This window comes from Bos grunniens, chromosome 29 (genome assembly GCF_055505025.1).
Source record: "Bos grunniens cultivar Pamir isolate PY7600 chromosome 29, Bosgru_T2T1.0, whole genome shotgun sequence".
NCBI classification, from domain to species: domain Eukaryota; kingdom Metazoa; phylum Chordata; class Mammalia; order Artiodactyla; family Bovidae; genus Bos; species Bos grunniens.
The window spans coordinates 39,623,704-39,641,934 of NC_141193.1; the positions used below are offsets into that span (position 1 = coordinate 39,623,704).

An 18,231-nucleotide genomic window follows, 5' to 3' on the forward strand; every position below is an offset into this window, starting at 1 on the left:
CACTGCCCTTTGGAAATGTCATTCTCTAGTCATCAGTATCTCTGTAGTGCTTAAATTCATTTCAACAAACAGAGCTGCTGCCATATGAAAACATAACTTAGTTACTTTTGTGTACTAAAAGAATAATGCAAACTTGGGATCTGCAAAGGGATTAACCTCTTTGTTAAGAACCAGATAATTCATAGTCAAGAGAGAAATTTAAAGACAATATAATGAAGGGGGAGAAAAAATTAGCTAAAACTGTAAGCACTTTCTGTTTTACTCAGAGGGGGTAAGTCTTTAGATGGGTGCAACAAGAAACTAAAAACATAACCTTATCAAAGTGCAACACTGACGAGAGGTATTGAAATTCTTTCACACCTCCACTAGCATTTCACATCATCTTTTAAATCAAAGAAGCCATGTTAGCTGCCCTTTAGAAGCATCAGCCACCACAGATATGAGTCTCTCCACAGAGTTTAGCTTACCTTCGTTTCAAGGAAGAGAGGTACTGCCAGTAGAAAACTGAAGTGCTTGAACCTCATACTCTCCAAACTCACAGAAGCAGCCATCTCAACCAATGCAGTCACAGAATATAGTAACGGGCTCCAGGGCATTTAGTAAAATAGATACTAAATTGTCTCTGGTACCTATTCCCTTTCAGGAGTACAACACTTCCCATCCACCCACCATGGACTTTTAGGAAGGCACACCCAGGTAAAGACTGCATTTGTTACAATCACTTTAGAAGACTTTTAACAATTTATTTTGAAGTATTTGCCTACCTAAGACCTTGCAATTTCACTCCTCTATATATACCCAAGAGAAACAAGGGCTTATTTTCTTTGAAAGACTTGTAGAAGAATGCTTATAACATCTTTGTTCATAATATCCCCAAACTGGAAACAATCTGAATGTCCTTCAACAGAAGAGTGGATAAACAAATTGTGTTATATTTATACAGTGGAATAATGCATAAAGCACTAAAAAGTAGCAGACTACTGAGATACAAAACAATATGGATTACTCTTAAAAACATAATGTTGAGGCAAAGAATCCAGATATGAAAGACCACAAACTACATGGTTACATTTATATCAAGTTCAAGAGTAGGCTAATCTAAATTAGATTAAATTAGATTCAGATGGAAAATTCTGAATGTTATCTCTCAGGGTGAGGGTCGAAACTTAGTATTAACTGGAATGAAACATGAGGAAATCTGGGGTGTTGGAAACTTCCATATCTTGACATGGGTAGTGGCTACACAGATGTATACTGTCATTAAAATGCATTGATTAGTGCTTTTTTATTATGTATAATTATATTTCAGAATGATAGGTAAGGAGGGACCAGTAGGGAAGGGGAGACAACGACAGACACCCTGGGAGTGCCAGTCAGTGGGGACAACCTGAAACCCTCCCTATAGTATTTAAAACCAATACCAAACATGTTACACTTTCAAGGCAACCAGTTCTTAAATGACCAAGGCTAAAAGGTGAGATTTGTGCTTCCTCCCTAGTTATGATTTTTTTTTAAGTTAAATTATTTGTGTTTGGCATATATGAGCTGGATGTCAGCTGAGGGGAAAAAGCCAATCCAGAGTTAAGATGAGTGGTTAATCGGTTTGGGTATAATCAAATGTCAACAGTAACCTCAAACTTCTCTAATAATTTGGAAGGAGAATCTGTGCATTCACTTGAATGTTATCTTTGGAGCCAGAATTACTCCTGTGTAATTCTTGACTCTGCCTCTGTGTGAATTTGGCCAAGTCCACTGACTTTGAGACTGTTTCCTCATCTGAAGAATGGAGTAACAGCACTTCTAGGGATGCTAAGAATATTGCTGAGTGGACACATGAAGAGGCCCTAGAATGTCATATACACTCAGCAAAAACTTAGTAGCTGTTATTCTCTTAGGAAGATGAGATCTGTAGTTCAAGAAAGTGATATAGTTTGTTAATGTTTTACTCTGGCGTTTGATTCATTTAGTTGTATTTGGCCTTGTTCACAAAAGGTTCAAAGTACCTATAATATATTTATTACTGAGTGAAATTACTCTTGCATTCACAGTACCTCTGATATCCTCAATTCAAAAGGCAATAGAGAACAGGTGACAGGCAAGCAACCACGGGCAGTCTCTCCCAGGAGAGGTGGGTCCACAGGAAGGCCATCTCTCTCTTTCTCCTTCCCAAGCGTTTATATCCCAGCACCTCCTTGCATAGATTTTATATAATTTTTAAAAATAGTGCACATGCCTTCAATCTCTCTGAGTAATGGAATTGATTCAGTAGTTTTCAGGTCAACCTGACATCACACAAACCTTCAGATACCACAGCTGATTCTAATACAAGAGCTAAAAGCAGAGTTGGTGTTGCTATTTGTTGGGGGGAAAGCTAAGGGAGGGAAGTGTTTTATTTATAGCTCCGGTATTATGATTATAAAATCCAACAGACCGTGGTGGGGCTTTGTTACACAATCAAGGGTCTCCAATTAATTCCTTCAACACAGCAGACTGTTCACAGAATCGCAGATCGGAATTATGTACACGTTCCCACTTTGAATCCCCTGCTGTCCAAGAACTTTCTTTCCTGCCAACAAAGTGACAGCAAGCAGCCAGCATATTCAAACAGAAGTCCCCTTTTAACTAAATATTACAATATTAGGAGAAACCATATGAAACATTGACAATTTCATATGGTTCAAGCTAATATTTATATCAAATCATAGGATGAGTTAAATCAGAGGTGAAAATGACCAAAAAGGAGCTGGCCAGATATTTCCTCTAGTCCAAGTTCTTCCACCAGGGGCTCAAACTGCCTGCATGATGAGCTCAGAAAATAGCTGAAGCCAGGCGATCGCTTAACCTCAGACATGCCCTGCTACCTCAACACGTGGTCTCTGGAAAGACCTCATGGGCTTCTTAGCCTGGAGAAAACTATCGCCATCTATGTACCCGACGGGCCCCGCAGGTCTCCATGTGCCTCATGCTCAGGAGTCCAACAGGTTTACTGCCAACAAGAGATCTGGCTTTGCACGCCTTTCTGGCTCCAAGCACAACTAGGGCAGATGGAGGAGCCCTGGGAGTTAGAGTGGCAGAATTTTGAAATTTCCCATTAAGCCGGCTTGATTTTTATGCCCACAACATACCAAAAAAAGAAAAAAATAGAAGAATCAGATTTCAGGAAATTATCTAACAACTGATTTTAAATCCCTCAATTTCTTCCCTAATACTGACAACAACATAGGTTGAGTATAAAAGTATGTGTAGGTTTTTGCATGAATACTCCCTTCTCCTCACACCCCATCTCTCTCCTCCCACGGCGAAGTTGAAATAAGCTAAAAATTGAAATTTATAAAGTGTAGTCCCTTTCTATGCTCAAGAAAAGAAAATCCTACAGAAAAAAAAGTCTAAAGTAGCCATGTTGAAGCCCAGTGGTTTTCTATTCAATTTTCTTTATTAATCTAGAATTACCTCTTTATGTGCAATAGAATTAACATTTTCAGGGCAAAGACTGTCACACGGGTAGAGGCTGGACACCACTCTGTAGGAAATTTGGTCAAGATTTAAATGCTTGGTTGTTGAATTCACATGCTTGTACTTCTGGCAAAAATGGGAATTATTTTCATGCCATCAAATTTTGAGTGTAACCCCAGGGTTACATTCCTCAAATATCACATTAGGGTAAAGAATTGAAATAACATTGTTTAGAGTCTACTCTTTTCATGTCCGATCCCTAAATTCACCACAAATAGGAATGCTCTAAGATCTGAACTTCTATACCATCTAGCTCTCCCAAAGACTGATTAAAACAGAATCTCAACCCAGTGTTCTGTGACAACCTAGAGGGGTGGGATATGAGAGGGGGGTTCATGAGGGAGGGGACATAGATATACCTGTGGCTGATTCATGTTGATGGATGGCAGAGTCCAACAAAATACTGTAAAGCAATTATCCTCCAATTAAAAGAAAAAAAGAAAATAACAACGGAAAACTAAAACAAGAACAAAAGCAGAAAATGAGAGCCAATGGATATCAGACAGGAAGAGAGCTCAGAAGTGACCTGGTTTTACAAACAAAAATCCGAGGGCCAGAGGTGAGAGTACTTTGTATAGGGTCATGCAGCAACTTGAACCCAGGTCCTCCGACTTTCCCCAGGCTGCATGTATTTCTATCAAGGTGGGAAAGGAATGTCCCTACCTGTGGGTGTGACTGGAAACAAAGCAAAAAAATGGGAAGGTAATTAAGCATTTATTGAGACTTGCTATTTTCTTGCCACTGAAGCAAATAGAGCAAGGAGAGAAAAGAACTTGGGGAATAGCAGTGTAGCTACCATCCATGCAACAGTGGCAGGCTAACAAACCAGTGGTAACCATAATGATACCAAGTTTACTAAAAATATCACATTTCCTAGAAGTAATGTTTATCTCACTTAATCCTTTCAACGATCCAATGATGATAATAAATAATAGTGGGAGAAGGCAATGGCACCCCACTCCAGTACTCTTGCCTAGAAAATCCCATGGACGGAGGAGCCTGGTGGGCTGCAGTCCATGTTTATCTCATTTAATCCTTTCAACAATCCAATGATGATAATAAATAATAGTGGCTACCATTTATTGAGCATCTCTTCACATGGGCCGAACACTGTGCTGTTTTATAAACAATACCTCATTTTATTTATACAACGTGATATTGAGCTTGTTCTCCATAGTATAAAAATGAGCGAACTGAGACTTAGAGAGTGTAAATTACAGATCTAAGGTCACACAACCAGTAAATGAAGGAATGAAAGTAAAAGCCAGGTCATATGATCAAAGAACTTAAGCTTCTACATGCACCACCATTCTGGTTCTCAAAAACAGGTTGGTTAAATTTAATACAAAACTCTTGCTGTATCAGTACTCCTGGTCTTTTTAACTTTCCTCAAGAATAAACCAGATCCAGAATAAAAGTCATTATTTTATACAGAATATTCTAATTGTCTAACTTATTTATGTTGCAAGCTGTAGTGAATCACAGCTTTGGCACTGTATCTAGAATTATGACTGGCTGTGGTCATTTAAACAATTCTGTGTTTTAACAGTGGGGAAACGATTTCACAGTCCTTTTGAGAGTAAAGGGAATTGGGTTTAACGCATGTATACTGAGAAGAGTGGGGAGAGAGAGAAGAAGAGAGCTAAGAAAAGTAGGGGGATATAATGGAAGGAGGTACTATTTATTCACTGCTTCCAGGATTCTGTAGGTGATCACGCTGTTTAATAATTTCAGCACTTATAATTTTAAAAATCAGTAGCCCTGGTAACCAAGTCTATGATTGAAGCATGCTATAAAAAAAGAAACATTGTGTGGTGGCTGGTCCTAGACAAACTGACAAGCTTTGTTCTATCCTTTTGAAACCTAAGGCATTATTTACATACACTGAGCTACAATGCAGAATCCCTTCCTTAAAAGAGATTTTTACACTTATCTGTATGTAAAAATAGAAATAGTTGAATAAGACCACATATTTTCTTCTTGTGCTAAATTACTGGTTAGAAAATAAAATTGTACAAACTCTGAATGGTACTGAATGAGCTACACTAAAACTTAACTGTGTCTCCCCGAGCAGCACTCACTCTCTTGCCGGGCCTTTGGCAGCTCCCCACCCCCGCCCCGCCAAGCAGTAAGGTGCAGAGACTCCGCGCGAAGGACAGCAACATGGGACGATGAAGGGCTTCCTTCCCACTGGCACTGGCAACGGTCAAGGTGAATAAAGAGCCATTCAAAGGCCTTTTTTTTTTTTTTCCTGCTTTCCAGTTTTCTCAAGGATCCAGCCTGCCTTCGGCTTCTTTCGGGGGCAGTGGTTCAAGTGGGCAGGAAGCATGTTTTTAGTACACAGATTTAAACAAAGTGATAGATGCCTGTTCTTGACTTTATCCACAAGATTATAGACACTGTACACATTAGAAAACCAGAGGTTTAATTTTCCATTTGGATGCCCACACAGAGCAGAGCACTGCGCTTTTCCCAAGGCGGTTTATTATCAGTCCATCCTTCTGCACACCCTGCCCCTCCCACAGAGCCAGGTGCTTTAGGTACAAACAGAGGCACGAATGCAGAGCAGCAGAGTCAGACTCCACCGTGAAGGAACTGTGAGACAGGGCAGGTCGCTTGACTCTTGAGTCTTTGTTTCCTCACTACAAAAGGGAGTCAGTAGGTGGCTCAGAGGTTAAAGCATCTGCCTCCAATGCGGGAGACCAGGGTTTGATCCCTGGGTTGGGAGGATCCCCTAGAGAATGAAATGGTAACCCACTCCAGTATTCCTACCTGGAGAAGCCTGGTAGGCTACAGCCCACGGGGTCGCAAAGAGTTGGAGACTGAGCGACTTAAATATATATATATTACCTTTATCTCTCTTTGAATTAGGGAGAGGATATAAATAAAATAAAGCACCTGACACACACCCAGCATCTGATAAACAGGGGGCATATTAGGTAGCATCGTTCTCATTTTAAGTGTGAGAAAACTGACTGAAGCTCAGATGAGGTAAGTGATTGTACAAGAGTTCAGATCTAGTAAGTGGTGGAGCCAGGACTGTACCCTCAGAGTGTGAAAAACTCACATGCTCCTCACAGTAGCATGTTTCTCTTTTAATAAGCTCACGGTCTGGGGAGAAAAATAAACTTGGAGTTTCCCACGGTCCCCATAACTGAACTGCTACGAGAGGAGAGGACAGAGAGGTGTGAGCCAGTGGGCCAGAAAGCTCCTGGGAAGATGCAGCGCCTGCTCTGGGTCTTGAAAGGCCTTCGAGCACCTCCTAGACAGAAATTCTGAGGAGGAGGAGACTGTACTGTTGAAACACTGAAGAAAGGGCCAGTGCCAAGGCAGGGAGCAGTGAAAGAACAGGGTGCCCTCGAAGCTGCTGCCCGGGGTGTGTGAGGGCAGTCAGTAGCGGGTGAGAGGGCAGAGTCTAGACCAAGATAATCTCCTTTACCTTGTAGGTGACCGGGAGCCACAGGTACAGCTTAAATAGATGGGTGAGCTTAAAAGAGTTAAAATGGCTGGAAGTGAATCACACTTGAATCTTTTCCATTTTTACTTGGAAACAGAACATCTCTCCCACCAGGCAGGCTCATCTAATGTTTCCATGCCAACCGACTGCAGATAGGCTAAGCCCTAAGGTGGGGGGAGTGGTGCAGGGAAAGGAGAGAGCGCAGGGGAAAGGCCAGGGTCGAATTGTGGGGGTGGGCTGCGAACAGAACAGGGGGCCGGTGCACTACAGAGTAGGAAGGGGGAGCGGGATGAACCAGAAATGAGGACTCGGTAAATCTAGTTATATGCAAATTTTTTATAATTTTGACTGGGTATAACAGTCTGGCCAGTACTGCACACAAACACTCACATACTCACACACACACACAGATGAAGCATTCAAACTAGGGATTTTTGAGCTCACCTGTACCCTGAATATGTTCAAAGGGACTTCATGCAATTTGAGAACTTCTAATCAGTTCATTTTGTATTCATAGGCAATCAAAATAGGAATGCTAGAACTCTCTGATTCTCAAGATATCTTTCTAATATGTTCAATCTGCTTTCCAAAGTTATTATTTAGTCTTGAACTAGAAAATTTTATTTTTGCTAAGTGTTAGCAATTATAGCATCAGGTTCAAGGTTGGTTTCCAAATTCTTAGTCTGGATGTGATCAGAACTGAAAGCCATCCCAGGAACTGGCCTTCCCATTAGTTGCAGGCTGGCATTAATTAGACTTCCATGCAAGAAATCTAAGACTTTTTAAGCTATTGTTCTCAGGTTGATGAGGAAGTTTTTAAAAAAAGAAAAGATAAAACAATGGTTCTTAATGTTGTCGAATACTGGATTCACTGGGGGAGCTTTAAAATATTAGGTGAGTGCAAAAGTAATAGAGGTGTTGCAGTGTTGAACTTTGCCATTTGATATTAGAATACATTCTTAAATAAATGTAACTATGTTATACATCATTTAATGCACATTTCTTGCTTTGTGTTCTTTGGCTAATGACTTATTACTTGCTGTGTATTTTATTTTAGACAACGGAAATGATGTTAGACAAAAAGCAATTCGAGCTGTTTTGAGTTAAACGAGTCGTAAAGTAGTGGAAAGAACTTGCAACATCAATGATGCATTTGGCCCAGGAACTGCTAACCAATGTACAGTGCAGTGGTGGTTCAAGAAGTTTGCAAAGGAAACAAGAACCTTGAAGATGAGGAGCATGGTGGCCAGCCATCAGAAGTTGACAACGATCAACTGAGAGGATCATCAAAGCTGATCCTCTTACAACACACGAGAAGTTGCCAAAGAACTCAATATCAACCATTCTATGGTCATTCAGCATTCGAAGCAAATTGGAAAGGTGAAAAGGCTCAATCAGTAGGTGCCTCGTTAACTGACCAAAATTCAAAAAATATCATTTTTAAGTGTAGTCTTTTCTTATTCTACACAACAACAATGAACCATTTTGATCGGACTGTAACATGTGAGGAAAAGTGGATTGTGTGACAACCAGCTCAGAGGCTGGACCCAGAAGAAGCTCCAAAGCACTTTCCAAAGCCACGCTTGCACCAAGAAAAGGTCATGGTCACTGTTTGGCGGTCTGCTGCCCATCTGATCCACTACAGCTTTCTGAATCCCAGGGAAACCATTACATCTGAAAGGTATGCTCAGCAAATCGATGAGATGCATGGAAAACTGCAATACCCGCAGCTGGCATTGGTCAACAGAACGGGTCCAATTCTTCTCCATGACAACGCCTGACCACACATTGCACAACCAATGTTCAAAAGCTGAATGAATTGGGCTATGAAGTTTTGCTCCGTCTGCCTTTTTTACCTGACCTCTCTCTCGCCAACTGACTACCACTTCTTCAAGCATCTCAACAACTTTTTGCAGGGTAAATGCTCCCACAACAGCAGGAGGCAGAAAATTCTTTCCAAGAGTTCACTGAATACTGAAGCAGGGATTTTTATTTTACAGGAATAGACTTACTTCTTGCTGGCAAAAATGTGTTTATTGTAACGGTTCATACTTTGATCAATAAAGATGTGTTTGAGTCTAGTTATAATGATTTAAAATTCATGGTCCAAAACTGCAATTATGTTTGCACCAACCTAATATAATGATGTCAAGGACACATTCTCAGATATTCTGACTCAGTAGGTCTGGGCTGGGGCCTGGGCATCAAGGTTTTCAAAAGCACTTGTGATATTATGATTTATAATATGATTTGGTCTTTGTCCCATTCCTGGCATAGAGCTCCTAGAACACTTGGAATGTCTTAAGTTGTAAGAGGTATAAAGGTGTTTGTTATTATTCATAACAAACTCCTTTCAACCACACCTCAGTTTCTGTTAATGAGTTGGCTTTTAGACAGTCCCAAAGGATAAAAGCTGCTTGCCCAGGGAACCATGACATTAGAGGGGTGGAGCTTTCAGCCCAACTGCTAACCTCTGAAGAAGGGAGAGGCTGGAGGTTGAATTAATCACCAGTGGCCAATGAGTTAATCAATGATGCCTAGTAATGAGGGCTTCCCAGGTAGTGTTAGTGGCAAAGAAACTGTTGGCCAATGCAGGAGACAAGAGTCGTGGGTTCGATCCTCTGGAGGAGGATGTAGGGAAAGAGCAAATTAGCCAAGATGGGCGTGGTCAGGCTCTTTCGCCCCACAGCCTCTCGCTCTTGCCCCACGTTTTGTAAATGATGATTATGTAACCGCTGAGACCACTTACAGCACCGGGCATGAGCGTCATGAGTTACTTGCTTGGACACGGACTAGTTTGCCTGGTACACCTGTATGAGCTTCACTGTGAGAGCCCTGGCTGCTGCTGCACTGAGGCTACATTGGCGCGACATCGTGGTTATGTTATATGAGGTTATGCTAAGGCTCTGTAATCGCTACGCTGTGGTTATGTTGTGGCTGCCATGCCAGCCAGGAGAGAATAAAGGTGTCTGCAGTTCCTAAGGCTCCTCAAGTCTTCCAGCCTCTTAGCTCATGCCTTGCCTGGGCTCAGTGAGCAGTGCTGACAGTGTGAACAGCAAGACAACTGGTGCTGTGAGCAGGATCAGCGATACAGAGGGCACGGCAACCCACTTCAGTATTCCTGCGGGCAGAATCCCAGGACAGAGGAACCTGGTAGGCTATGTACCATGGGGTCACAAAAGATCAGACAGGACTGATGTGACTATCAGGCCTAGTAATGAAGTGTCCATAAAAATGCTAAACGGTGGAGCTGAGGGAACTTCTGGTTGCTGAAAACATGGAGATGCTGAGAGGGGGGACCTCACTGGGAGGGTGGGGATGAGAGCAGCGAAGCTCAGTGCCTCTGCAGGGCTGAGCCCTTAACCTGTGGGATCTGACTCTCTCTCCATGGAAACAGTGTCAGAATTGAGTTAAAATGAAGGACACTCAGCTGACATTGGAAAACTGATCTGTGTGGGATAAAGACCACACATCTGGTGTCAGAAGTGAAGTATTCCATGAGCTGTTACAGTTTAGTCCTTCAGTGGTGTCTGACTCTTTGCAACCCCAAGGACTGTTGCCCTCTAGACTTCTTTGTCCATGGTATTTATTTCTCAGGCAAGAATGATGGATGGGTTGCCATTTCCTTCTCCAAGGGATCTTCCCGTGTCTCCTGCACTGGCAGGCAGATTCTTTACCACTGAGCCACCAGGAAAGCCTATTCAGTGAGTAGCAGAAAGGACGTGAGTTTGAGTGAGCTCCGGGAGTTGGTGGTGGACAGGGAGGCCTGGAGTGCTGCAGTCCACGGGGCCATGACTGAGTGACTGAACTGAACTGAAGCGGATAAAGAATTCTTACTTAAATCCTGATTTCTAGGGGTTAGGGAAGCACTGTCACAGATGGTCTGTAAATCTTCAGAATATCTTATCCTGCAAAGTCCCAACTGCAGCATTTTTACGGGTGAAATGATAAGAGTTGAGGGAGGGGAAACAGAAGGAAATAGGACATAACAAATATTGCATCTGTTTCATGGCTGATACTTCTTGAGGCAACTGTTACTTTTGCTGAATTTAATACTTGTAACAACCCTTTAAATGGGTACTATTATTCCTAGTCTACATTAGGAACATGATCCCAAAGATACTCACTCTTCTCTATCACCATAGGTTAATTTTGGCTATCTTTGAATGTTACAGGAATGGAACCAGATAGAACAACGGCCCACCCAAAGAGGTCCATGCCCTAATCATTGAATCTATGAATATGTTGTTTATGTGGCAAAAGAGACTTTTAAGACCTGATTTAGGTTAAGGATCTTGAAGTGGAAAGATTGTCTTGCTGAGTGGACCCAATCTAATCACAAGAGTCTTTAAAAGTGTAACAAGTGCAGGACGTTTTGTGGGTAGATGGGAGAGACGCAAGTGAGGAGTAAACCCACAGTACACAGCTTTTAATATGAAGGCAAGAGCCATTTACCACGGGATGTGGCATCCTTTAGAAAATGCGAATGCCTCTCAGTTTGACAGCCAGCAAGAAAGCAGGGGCTACAGGATTACGGCAGGGATTTGGCATCAGACAGAACTGATCTGTTCTCCTTCTTTGCTGTGTAATTTTGGACAATAACATGAACTATCTAACCTTGGCTTCATTACCTGAAGAATGGGGATAGTAATGACACTCCCTCAGACATACTAGGGTTTCCCAGGTGGTGCGGTTGGTAATGAACCTGTCTGCCAATGCAGGAGACACAGGAGACAAGGATTCAATCCTTGCGTTGGGAAGATCCCCTGGAGAAGGAAATGGCAAGCTCACTCCAGCATTCTTGCCTGAAAGATTCCATGTACAGGGGAGACTGGAGGGCTACAGTCCATGGGGTCACAAAGAGAGGGACACAGCAGAGCACACGCACAGCATACATACTATGAGATCTAAATTCTCTTCACCACCTTTTTGCCCTCAGGAAGTCCGAATCCATTATATAATCTAGGACTTATCAGAAGATGTGAGTGTGCTGCAGAGGTGGGTGTGATAAGGGGACATCCATTTATGAGGGAAGAGGCAGGAATGGGGAATTTTAGGAAAAGAGAGACGTGCTATCTTATAAAGGGCCCACGATGGGGTTCATCCAACATAGGCCTTTTAGAAATGGGAACACTCTGCTGACCTGGAGTCACTCAGCCAGAAACACTGGGACCCCTTCCTGAGGACTAACTCAGAGCCCTCCTTAATAGGAAGACAGGGATGAAGCAATCCTGAAGCCACAAGAACTGGTTTATGAGCTTCGTCTGGAGAGTCACAACTACAGTTAATTTACATGAGAATTTATATTTTTGTGACAGAGGTCACTAGAAGCTACCAAATATCCCGTTTATTGTGAAGTTCTATTTAGTTCACATCACATTTTCTCATTATTTTATTTATGAAATCAGGTGTTCGTTTTTTTTTAAGTGTGAGATCCATCATCTGAAAGGCTAAATCTGCATTTTTCTAAAAAATTAAGGGGGCGTTCCCCGGTGGTTTTGTGGTTAGGATTCAGTGCTTTCACTGCCATGGCATCCCCCAAGTCATGCTGTGAGGCCAAAAAAAGTTTTTTTAATAAAATAAAATCATGTACACAATGTCACCTCAAGAAAATTAAGGATGAGAAAGTACATGAAGTAAGCCATCTGTTCTGAAACAATACAGTTATACAATGTTTTAAATATTGTAATGTAAGTGTTTAATGGAAGACACTAGAAAGTGATGATATCTTTTACAAGAGTCTGTTTTTAAAATAAAGGATGACATAATAAAAAATACATGAAAGTGCAGTTTAAAAAATAATAAAAGTATAATTTTGATGATGGAAATTCCTTCTTAGCTCTTAATAACCACCACCAAAACTCATCAGTTTACCATGGAGGATGGGTCTGGGCTTCCTACTTCTTGAGAAAATGGTATAAAACGTGAAGAAAATACACAAGGAGAAAGAAAATCTAAAAGATGGCTTTCTCTGTCCAGAAAGGACAAAGGTAAAAAAAGGCATCCCAGGCATTTTATTATCATTTAAAAGCAAAAAATTCAGGATTAAGAATTTAAACAAGCGAGCTGTCATATGTTTGCTTTAATTTTTTTACACTACAGAGTAGGATTATATGGAGAGTAGAAAGATGGAATGTATCTAGTGGGGTTTATGAAATTGTAAATTTTAAAATGTGGAATAGTTTACCCGATGCTCATGTTTTGTTCCTGTTTTTCTTTTGACATTGATGGCAATAAGAAAGAGCAATCAATTTAAAATATAATTTGTATGTGTATTATTTTTAGACTTCTTACTTGTGAAATTAAGTTGTCAATCCCATGTTAGGTGCCTGATTTTTTAAAATTCTAATGCTGTTGGTCAGGGAAATCTCTAGGTCCTGCAGCCTCTACATTTAGGAAAACACACATGGAAAGGACACCAACACCCAACATGGTCCAATGATTTTCAAAGTCCTCTGAAGCACTTTTATTCATTTTCTTAAAAATTCAGACCTGAAGAGCAAGGAGAAGGGGTAGAAACTTTCGCAAAACAGGCAGACTAAAATGTACTGCGGGTGCTAATAACTAAATGTGAAATAATGACATCACTTCACTTTTGGAAGATTTCCTACAGTGGAGAGCATTAACTGAAAGTAGGCCATTGAAAGCCCAGAGCAAGTTGGGAATTTTAAGTTTCTTAAGCACTAAGGAGGCTGAAAGATAATGTTTCTACAGATCACAAAACCAGGCATATGGGTACTTTATATAAAGTACTCTTTTAGGCAAAAGACAAAGCTTGGCTCCTTGGAAATGTTCCCAGTGCTGACTTCCTCTTTCCTATACTTGCTGCACTACATACTAAGGGAAACACACATGCCTTCAGCTTTGAGCAAACTGTCCTAAACCACGTGTCAGCAGAGCTGGTATTATAGGTGTGGGCTTGTGTGGCTGCACAGTCTCACGCTGTCTCACACTTAGTATAATGCTCTGCTCTCACTGTCTTGATATTTTAAAATTCAAACACGAAGCCCCATTTTCACTTTGCACTGAGACCCACAAATTGTGTAGTTGGTTGTGGGTCTCAAGTTGCATGCCCCATGTGCGGGGCATGATTTATGATTGACACTTGAATTGTGTTCTTTCCTGTGGGACTTTATATGGATAGGGCTGAAAAATCTGTTGGCAGAAGAGAGGCAGAGAATTTGCTCACACTGTTGTCATGGCTGCAGCTAGAGGGGTTTCGCTCAATTTAACCACAAATTCACAATGCTCCGGGCATCTTTAAGTTACAGTACAGGATCTAAAGGGCTTTCCAGGTGGCGCTAGTGGTAAAGAACTTGCTTGCCAATGCTGGAGACAAAAAGAGATGTGGGTTCGATCTCTGGGTCAGGAAGATCCTATGGAGGAGGGCATGGTAACCAACTCCAGTATTCTTGCCTGGAGAATCCCATGGATAGAGGTACAGTCCATAGGGTTGCAAAGAGCTGGACATGACTGAAGTGACTTAGCATGCACATATGCACAGGATCTAAGGTGACTGTATGATATTCACTCAACTGCCCATTCAACATTTAATAATGCACAAGTAGTTCTGCAGAAATCATGCAGTGTGTAACATGGCAGCAAATGCAACGGGAGGCAAACACTGGACAAAGATACGTGTGAGTTGTGGGCTCACACATCTTTAATGAAAGTGGACTGAAGCAAGCGCTTGGTACTATTCTAGGTTCTTGGTACTATTCTTCAAAGAGAGTGGATGGAGGCAAGGGCGTGGTAGTATTCTATGCTTGGAAAACAGCGTAGGTAGGTCAATACTTTGAGCCTCAGATTTCTTATCTGAAAACTGTGGGAAAACAATACCTACTTAACAGATACTTTATATCAAATCAAATCAAATATATGAAAACCTTTCAATAAAACCATGTGACACCATGGGCAGGGGCAGAGGACAGCTGGCTTAGGTTCTAGACCCAGCTTAGTCTCTTATGGGTAAACTTCAAACCTGGTCTCTGTTTTCTCTTCTTTACAATGGGGCTAAAAATGGCACCTACCTCATAGCAGAGGTTTGTGAGAATTAAATTAAGATAATCCACATAAGGTGCTTAGCAAACTGCCTTCCATGAAGTCTTGTAAAAGAACTTGTGAATGTTATTGTTACTGTTCTTTTTGATTTTCAGGAAGAAGGAAAATGGATTTGAAGTCTAACCTATATTAAAAATGACATTTGTTTGGCTAAATGCATTTTAAGAAAACAGTTTGAGGCAATGATCACTACAGACAGGACAGCTTACTCATCTGATCAAGAAGAGACAAAGACCTCTGTTAGGCAGAGAACCATTGGCAAGTCATGAGGTAATGAAGTAAAAGTTTAATTAAAATTAAATGCTCTCCAATCTAGTAACATTCATAATTCATTCACTTGATTGATTTAGCAGTTACCGTATGCCAGGCTGTGCAGATACAGACTAATCCAGCAAATCTCCACTGGAGAGGTGCTCACCATCTGGTGGAGGGGACAGGTGAGTCAACAGGTGGGAAGTGAAGAGGGTGTGAACATTAGAAGAGAGTTTACACAGTGCACAGGGACACAGACGAGCACATGCGTAACTCAACCAGTGTCTGTGAGTCACTGGTGATTCTCCTAATACTATCATGTTTAACCATCATGTTCAATGGATATTCAAAAAGTTCATTCAATAAGTATTTACTGAATTCCTATAATGTATCTGGCACTGCTCCAAATGTTAAGATGAAAGGACCAATGTCTTGAGAATCTATTCCCTTGCTCCTTGCCTAACCTCAGGATTTAGGGTGAGGATTCCCTCAACGGTGCCATACACTCATCGCTCACCTGTTCTCTCCCGTGAACACTGTGTGTTCACTTTTATTGTTCTACCCTCTTTTCTAGCTAGAGCTGTTCAGATTGTTCTTGGAAGTAGTAATTTGGGGCTAACAGGCTAAGTATCTCCTCTGGAGATATGAAATTTCTGGAAATATGATTACCATGGGGTGGAGGTGAGGATCAGAGCCCAGATTGGCAGGGTGATTCTTGAGTGTCTTAAGGGCAGAAAAGATGCCCTACTCGTGTTTTTATCCACAAGGTGCAGTGCAGCATAAGGTGGATGGTTATGGCTCTGAAATGGATGAATGAGTGAGCGACTGAATGAATAAGGCTCATGCATTAATAAAAATGGTATCTGGATTCTAGATCCTGGGGTAAAGAGATAGATAAGAAATGTGATGGTTAATGGAAGGGTCACCCATGGTGATCAGCAATTTTTTCTCATAGGAAACTAAAAATTAAAAATATTTTAAAACTGGGGCCAGACTATGATTTCAGGGCAAGGAGAAACCTCCTCCCAGTCCCCAGTGACTCTTCCTTTCTATTTCTGGCACAAAATTAGCTGCCTGAAGACAAAGCTTTTTGTTCCACAATTAAGGATGCAATTAAAAATGCAAATGCCTGAGAGAGTGCACATAATGCTAATGAGTCTCAAAGTACACATGAAGAATCAAAATCGATTCCTCTTAAAAGGAGGCACCAGCTAGGAGGCAGGCGCTGAGCCAGTGGGAGGGGTACAGGCCCTACCCTTTACCTAATAAGCCCATCTGGCAGGTTCTTTCATAGACTTAGTTTAACTTAATCTTAACAACAAGCTGGTGAACAAGGTATTATGTCCATTTTATAAATGAAAAGTTCAAGTTTCAGCAATTGATCAACTGTGAAGCAATTGATCAACTGTGAAGTCTAGACCAGAGGCCAGGTCTCCCTTGAGGAAGTCAGTGTAAAGTATAAATGAAACAGGAGGTCTATCAATATGAATGTAACCTCTGCCCCTAGAGAATTCACTTCCTCCTCACTGTTCTGTAGTACAATGAGCAGGGGCTCCAGTGGGAGGCACATGTGGGCAGAGAACACAGGTTGGCCATGTGGCACCATGCTATTTTAAATCTCTCTGGCCTTGTACAAGGTTCTTCATCTGTAGAATGGGGATAATAATCATAATTGTATTTAGCACTGTTATAAAGCTTAAATGAAGTGACGAATAAAGCACAGGCCTCTCAGTGTGGCTCTGGTTGCCCGTCCTGACTTTTGCACTGCCCTTTCCAAAGCTCTTGGGTTTCCCAAGTCTAGACCATCTCCAGACTTTCTGCCTCATCTTGTCAGACTGTTTCAGGTACCTGGTCATGTCTCCCCCGTAGGATTTTAAGAGAGATAAGAAACTCTGGGGCTTCCCAGGTAGCTCAGTGGTAAGGAATCCACCTGCCAATGTAGGAGACATGGGTTTGAGCCCTGGGTCAGGAAGATCCCCAGAGGAGGAAATGGCAACTCACTTTAGTATTGGTGCCTGGGAAATCCCATGGACAGAGAAGCCTGGTGGGCTACAGTTCATGAGGTCGCAAAGAGTAGAATGCAACTGAGCACACACACAGCAAGAAACCCTGAATCCAAGGTGCTGTAATACATTGTATTTCTGAAAGAATAAATGATAATTTTGTCAAAGAAGAATATATGAGTGAATGAATGAGAGGCAGTAAAAATGCCTTTGTTGGCTAGCCCTGTGCCAAGCACTGGGCAGGGATGCACACAGGATTACAGCATGTCCCCTGGGGACATCTGCTGAGAGCATTTGGGTCCAAGGCTGGAAGGGAAGAAGGTAAAAACCTGACTTGTAATAAAGTTCAATGATTTCATGGCTCTACCTTAAATAACCTTGAGAAATACATGGCCAAGTGAAATGGGAAGCAGCTTTGCACTGGAGCCAAGTTCCCTGAACTGGCTCCATTCCACATTGTTCCCCAGGTTGCCTGGGAAGCCCATCCCCAGATAAGAAATACAGTGGGGCAGGAAGTACAGTGGAAGGATATATTAATGTTTAAAGAACAGCAGAAAAAAGACCAGAGTCTCTTACATGATGATGTTGCTTTCCCCTCCCACCAAAATCAATCAGGGGAGAACATCTTTCCTCTAGAATAAAAACCCATCAGGATGAAGAATCCTGGGTGAAATCTATTTGCTCAAGATTTCCCTCAGGGCAACTTCCAGTCCTGTGTCTCTGGAATAGGAAGATTAAGGGTGCTGAGAATGAGACACAGATGAGGTTAACCCTGAATCCTGCCCCTACCCCAGGTCCTCTCACTAAGAAGGTACAGGCTGTGTGTCATGGTCTAAATGTATTACTGAATTAGGCCACAGCTGAAAGAGGGTCACAGAGTTCAGCAGGCAGGTGAAGCTGCCTGAAAGGCCTTGCAGACCCAGATGTGTCCTGGAAATCCCAAAA

At 41.8% G+C, this 18,231-nt stretch overlaps 1 protein-coding gene and 1 long non-coding RNA gene across 41 annotated transcripts in view; one reads left to right on the forward strand and one right to left on the reverse strand.

Annotated features, from left to right (window-relative positions):
• Positions 1-18,231, reverse strand: part of DLG2 (discs large MAGUK scaffold protein 2) — a 2,335,250-nt gene that overhangs the window by 146,810 nt on the left and 2,170,209 nt on the right. The gene's annotated exons all lie outside the window — the stretch shown is intronic.
• Positions 1,342-8,333, forward strand: LOC147342526 (uncharacterized). The gene is made up of 3 exons (XR_015157897.1): positions 1,342-1,474; positions 5,588-5,724; positions 8,028-8,333. It is a non-coding gene; the product is annotated as an uncharacterized LOC147342526 (long non-coding RNA).